The sequence below is a fragment of the Saimiri boliviensis genome, chromosome 17, assembly GCF_048565385.1.
Source record: "Saimiri boliviensis isolate mSaiBol1 chromosome 17, mSaiBol1.pri, whole genome shotgun sequence".
NCBI lineage: Eukaryota > Metazoa > Chordata > Mammalia > Primates > Cebidae > Saimiri > Saimiri boliviensis.
In genome coordinates, this window is record NC_133465.1 from 5549935 (window position 1) to 5556730 (window position 6796).

At 42.8% G+C, this 6796-nt stretch overlaps 1 non-coding gene and 1 pseudogene across 1 annotated transcript; one reads left to right on the plus strand and one right to left on the minus strand.

The window, feature by feature from the left end:
- The first annotated feature begins 1374 nt into the window (after positions 1-1374).
- On the plus strand, positions 1375-1515 carry LOC120366936 (U4 spliceosomal RNA). Its single transcript, XR_005581450.1, has one exon. It is a non-coding gene; the product is annotated as a U4 spliceosomal RNA (small nuclear RNA).
- A 3830-nt stretch (positions 1516-5345) lies between these two features.
- LOC120366946 (U4 spliceosomal RNA) lies at positions 5346-5420 on the minus strand (annotated as a pseudogene).
- Positions 5421-6796: the final 1376 nt, after the last annotated feature.

Sequence of the window (6796 nt, forward strand, 5' to 3'; positions counted from 1 at the left end):
GAAGGTGTTGCCCCACTGCACTCCAGCCTGGGTGACAGCAAAACTCTGTCTCAAAAAAAAAAAAATCATACTGAGAAGTTTACATTCTAAGGATAATTTCAAGAAGAAATAAAAATGACTACCAGGCAAGGTGCAGTGGCTCACACCTGTAATTCCAGCATTTTGGGAGGCCGAGGCGGGTGGACCACGAGGTCAAGAGATCAAGACCATCCTAACCAACGTGGTGATACCCCGTCTCTACTAAAAAAACCCATAAAAATTAGCTGGGCATGGTGGCTTGTGCCTGTAATTTCAGTTACTTGAGAGGCTAAGGTAGGAGAATTGCTTGAACCGGGACCCGGGAGGCGGAGATTTCAGTGAACCAAGATCGTGCCACTGCACTCCAGCCTGGGCTAACATCCTGGGCCGAGACTCCATTTCAAAGCAAAAAACAAAACAAAAAGCAAAAAGTAGTATGACATGGTGGCTCGTGCCTGTAGTCCTAGCTACTCGGGAGGCTGAGGCAGGAGAATTGCTTGAACCTGAGAGGCAGAAGTTGCAGTGAGCTGAGATCATGCCACTGCACTGCAGCCTGGTAACACAGCAAGACTAGGTCTCAAAAAGAAAAAAAAAAAAAAAGACTAATAAATATGCAAATTTAAAAATATCCTTTACTGGTAGTCAAATAAATGGAGATTAAAGCGATTGGATAATATTTTAACTTACTCAATGACCAAATATTTAAAAATTATAGCCGGGCACGGTGGCTCACGCCTGTAATCCCAGTACTTTGGGAGGCCGAGGCGGGTGGATCACGAGGTCAAGAGATCGAGACCATCCTGGTCAACATGGTGAAACCCAATCTCTACTAAAAATACAAAAAATTAGCTGGGCATGGTGGCGCGGCCTGTAATCCCAGCTACTCAGGAGGCTGAGGCGGAAGAATTGCCTGAACCCAGGAGACAGAGGCTGTGGTGAGCCGAGATCGCGCCATTGCACTCCAGCCTGGGTAACAAGAGCGAAACACCGTCTCAAAAAAAAAAAAAAAAAAAAAAAAAATTATATTCTATGCTGCTAAATGTATGAAAAGAGAATTTCTGACATTCTGCTGATGATATTAATCTTTCTGGACTGCTGTTTGGCAATTTAAATACAAAGGTTCAACAATGTTCATATCCCTTTATCTCTTCAGTTTTATGTCTAGGATGCTATTTTAAGGAAAAAGTCAGAAATATATTTGTGATTAACATAAAAATATGTTTCTTATCATTATTTATAACAGAACAAAATTTAAAACAACAAAATTTTAAAAATGTAAAATTTTAAATGAATGAGGGACATAGTTAAATAAATGATGTTTCCATGTGAAATAGTATGTTTAAAAATAACGTTTACAGCTTTGTGCAGTGGCAGTATCATAGCCAGTGAGGTTTATCCGAGGTTCAATTATTGCTAATTGAAAACTTTTCCCAATACCCCACCATAACGACTTGAAATATAGTTGGCTTTGGCAGTTTTTGACAGTCTCTATGGAGACTGAACAAAAAAAAGAAAAAAAAACTTACAAAGAATTTTAATGACACAGATTATCTTACACATATATGTTATGTATATATATGATTAGTTTGTGTGTGTGCATCATCTGTAGACAGAACCGGCTGTGTAATTTCAGGGCCCAGTACAAAATAAAAATGCAGTGCAAAATTTTTAAGAATTTTAAGAAAGCGGGCTGGGTGTGGTGGCTCACGCCTGTAATCCTAGCACTTTGGGAGGCCGAGGTGGGTGGATCACCTGAGGTCAGGAGTTCGAGACCAGCCTGGCCATCATGGTGAAACCCCATCTTTAAAAAAAAAAAAGAAAGCAACAACAAATCTCAACTCAAGTGTGGGACCCTTCTGAATAGGGGCCCTGTGTGACTGCACAGGATGTCTGCCCTTGTATCTGGCCCTGTCTCTAGAAAAAAAGGCGAAAGAAAATATCCCAAAATGTCAATAGGGATTATCTTTGGTTTGAGGATTACTGACAATTTTTATTTCATGAATGTAAATATTTTTTTCACAATAGACATCTCTTATAATCAGGGGGAAAAAAAGTATGTATCTTTTTTTAAAAGCCCCAAGTTACACTAAAAGCAGCACTACAATGAATTACATTATATTTTGCTTTTAGGCTCTTTTAAATATCCCTTTTGGGCCACTGGGAATAACACATTCTATTTTTAAAGTTCCTATACTGTGTTTTTAAGTCATTGTAGAGAATAGAGCAGGATATAAAAATGAAATCAGTTCTTTGCTAAGTTAAAAAAAAAAAAAGCAAGCACAAACTGAACTACAAATAACACATTTCCATCTATTTTTGTCCCATTTAGAATCAGCTATTTGTTTGGACGTTGAACATTTACTTGAATGGTGTAATGCTGAAAATTCCTTCTCCAGCATCCTTAGACCTATATTCATATAACTGGCAGCCCACACCTGCAAGACTACTGCATCCTCATCCAGTGACGGATTTAGCAATATATTTTTAATTTTTCTTTATTTGTTTTTGAGATGGGGTCTTACTCTTTCGCTCAGGCTGGAGTTCAGTGGTGTGATCTTGGCTCACTGTGACCTCCACTTCCTGGGCTCAAGTGATCCTACCACTTCAGCCTCCTGAGTAGCTGGAAATACAGGCACCCACCATCATGCTGGGCTAATTTTTGTATGTTTTTGTAGAGACGGGGTTTCACCATGTTGCCTAGGCTATTTTTTTTTTAATGAAGAAAGGTTGCATCGGAAAGCAATAAAAGACATCTTAAATAAGAGAGCATTAAGTGACTTAAAAAATCATACAGGTGGGGCTGGGCGCGGTGGCTCAAGCCTGTAATCCCAGCACTTTGGGAAGCCGAGGCAGGTGGATCACAAGGTCAAGAGATCAAGACCATCCTGGCCAGCATGGTGAAACCCTGTCTCTACTAAAAATACAAAACATTAGCTGGGCATGGTGGCGTGTGCCTGTAATCCCAGCTACTCAGGAGGCTGAGGCAGGAGAATTGCCTGAACCCGGGAGGCGGAGGTTGCGGTGAGCCGAGATCGTGCCATTGCACTCCAGCCTGGGTAACAAGAGTGAAACTCCGTCTCAAAAAAAAAAAAAAAAAAAAAAAAAAACAAACCATGCAGGTGGGCCAGGCACGGTGGCTCATGCCTGGAATCCCAGCATTTTGGGAGGCCAAGGCGGGTGGATCACCTGAGGTCAGGAGTTTGAAACCAGCCTGGCCAACATGGCAAAATCCTATCTCTACTGAAAATACAAAAATTAGCTGGGCGTGGTGGCAGGCACCTGTAATCCCAGGTACTAGGGAGGCTGAGGCAGGAGAATTGCTTGAACCCAGGGAGTGGAAGTTACAGTGAATTGAGATTGTGCCACTGCACTCCAGCATGGGCAACATAGCGAGACTCTGTTTGAAGAAAAAAAAAATCGGCCGGGCATGGTGGCTCACACCTGTAATCCCAGCACTTTGGGAGGCCGAGGCAGGCGGATCACCTGAGGTCGGGAGTTCGAGACTAGCCTGACCAACATGGAGAAACCCTGTCTTTAAACAAAAATCAAAAAACAAACCAAAAAAAACCATGCTGATGGTATCTGCAATCTGCAATTTGAGAAACAAAAGAAACTTTTTGTCTCAGAAATGCAAGCCCCACTTTAAATTATCAGGGTCAGAGCACTGAAGTGTGACAAGAGTCACATCTTGCTCCCCCTTAAACTAGGTAATCACTTCAGGAAACTACTTGCTATGTGGCCTCTAGATTTACTGACCCTAAGTAGCTATAAATTAATGTAACAATGCCATACACTGGACACCATAACTCATACTCTATGAGTTAGTAATGATTCAGCAATGTATATTGCCAATCATTAATCAATATTATTTCTGTAAACCAATGAAAATTCCTCACAAACAACTTTTGTAATCACCCCCTCTCCTGATTCACTATTTTTTCTTTAAAAACGTAAGCCTCTCCTTTGTTCTCTGGAGCACTTCCCAAGGTAACCAGGAAGTGTTTCCAGGCTACAGTCCTCAGCCTTGGCCCAAATAAATGCTCTATGTTAATTTTGCCTTAGTTTCTTTCTTTAGGTAGACAAATGTATTCTTTTTGAAGTTACACAGAGAAGCCTTAACAAGTTGAGTTGTTAATGACAAAACTAGCAAGTCTGGTACAAATGAAAGCCAAGGCAAATCATTTAATACTTTTAGTGCCCCCAAAGGACAATCTGCTAGTTACACAGGATTGTCCCTGTAGACCTCTTGAATACACGCTTCACATTGTGGTGTATATATATATATATAAGCATATATATATATATATATGCTTATAAATATATTGTAATAACCAAGCGAGTTAGAAGGAAACGCCACACTCTGAGTTCAAATTATGAGTCCTTTATTCAGCCAGTGACCGAGAGTCAGCTAATGCTTCAAATCTCTCGGCCTCAAGGAAGCACTTGATTTCCCTTTACACCTTGATTTAGGTAGGGGAGGGGGCGGCCTAGCTGAAGCAGAATTTTACAGAAGCAGAACAAGCAAGCTAGTAGGAAGAGGCTAGTAAGCAGGGGGCAGGAGGTTCCCAGGATTATTGGTTGCTAAGGGTATGTCCATACAATCACTAAGTGGGGTAGCAGGGGAACTTTTCCATACAGTACTGGGAACCGTGTAACCGCATCCTGCTTGGCAAGTCTACCTGACTGGAGTGCAGTGGCACAACCACTTGGGAGGCTGAGGTGGGAGGATCGCCTGGGCCCAGTTAGTTGAAGCTACAGTGTGAACCACTCACCTGAGGGGCTGCGGCAGGGAGGGAGAGGCTCAAGGGAGCTTGTCAGCTTTGCAGCTAAGATGGAGTCAGTTAGGCTAACCCAGGTTAGGTTATTACAATATATTTATAAGTTATACATATATGTATAAAACAAAACTTTCTATTTTTTTATTTCATTTTTTATATTCGGTCTCCATAGAGACTGTCAAAAAATGGCCAGTGTCCACTCTGTTTCAAGTTGTCATGGCTGGGTATTGGGAAAAGTTTCCTTTTTTTTTTTTTTTTTTTTTTTTTTGAGACGGAGTTTCACTCTTGTTACCCAGGCTGGAGTGCAATGGCGCGATCTCGGCTCACCACAACCTCCGCCTCCTGGGTTCAGGCAATTCTCCTGCCTCAGCCTCCTGAGTAGCTGGGATTACAGGCGTGCGCCACCATGCCCAGCTAATTTTTTGTATTTTTAGTAGAGACGGGGTTTCACCATGTTGACCAGGATGGTCTCGATCTCTTGACCTCATGATCCACCCGCCTCGGCCTCCCAAAGTGCTGGGATTATAGGCTTGAGCCACCGCGCCTGGCTGGGAAGTTTTCAATTAGCAACAATCGCACCTCAGATAAACCTCATTGGCTACGATACTGCCACTGTGCAAAGCTTATTGTTTTGTTTTTTGAGATAGGGTCTTGCTCTGTCACCCTGACTGGAGTGCAGTGGTACAACCGCTGCAGCTTCAACTAACGGGCCCAGGGGATCCTCCCACCTCAGCCTCCCAAGCAGCTGGGACTACAGGCACACACCACCATGCCTGGCTACCTTTTTTTTTTTTTTTTTGGAGAGCCGGGGTTTTTTTTTTGCCATGTTGCCCAGGCTGGTCTCAAACTCCTGGGCTCAAGCGCGCTTCACCCACCTCAGCCTCCTAAAGTGCTGGGATTATAGGAGTGAGTCACCACAGCTAGCCCTTTGGGTATATTTCTACTGTCTTGCATTAAACGCACTACTGTTTTACACACTCAGTCCCCTGCCCCACCTTGTGTGATCTCAGACAGAAGGAATACGAAAAAGAAGAAGAAAAATGATTGGTCATTTGCCGTCCCTTCCTCTCTGGTTAACAGAACATAACCATATTCTATTAGTTATGTATCCTGAAGAAAAGCTTTTCTGTAGAGTATTTACTGAGCAGGTAGAGATGCGAACTGAAGAACCCAAAAGGGGGCCACTTGTTCCACTTCAGAAAAGGGAAGATACCTACAGGGGAAGATAATGGGGAGAAAGAGGAGGAGGAAGAGAGGAAGTGTGAGGGTCAAAGACAGGGAGGAAGGCTGAACAGACTTGAAAGAAGACGGAGGCTGGGCGTGGTGGCTCACACCTGTAATCCCAGCACTGTGGGAGGTCAAGGCGGGCAGAACACTTGAGTTCAGGAGTTTGAGACCAGCCTGGGCAACGTGATGAAACCTGTCTCTACAACAAATACAAGTGTAACTGGGTGTGGTGGTGCGCATCTGTGGTCCCAGCTACTCAGGAGGCTGATGCAGGAGGATCGTTTAAGCCCAGGAGGCAGAGGTTACAGTGAGCTGAGATTATGCCACTGTACTCCAGCCTGGGTGACATAGCGAGATTTCACCTCAAAAAGAGAGAGAGAGAGAGAGAGGAGAGAGAGAGAAAGGTATGTGGCTCTCTCTCTAGAGGGAGGGAAATGCTTCAAGTAAGAATTGTTTTTGTTGTTTTTTTTTTCTTTTTTTTTTTTTTTTTGAGACAGAGCCTGGCTCTGTTGCCCAGGCTGGAGTGCAGTGGCGCAAACTTGTCTCACTGCAACCTCCATGTCCCCGGTACAAGTGATTCTCTTGCTTCAGTCTCCTAAGGAGCTGGGATTACAGGCATACACCATCACACCCAGCTAATTATTAGTATTATTTATTTTTTTGCTTGTTTTTTTAAGCTTTGAAGTGATCTTCTTTGACTTATTATTATTATTATTATTATTATTATTATTATTATTATTATTTAGACAGAGTCTTGCTCTGTCGCTGGTGGC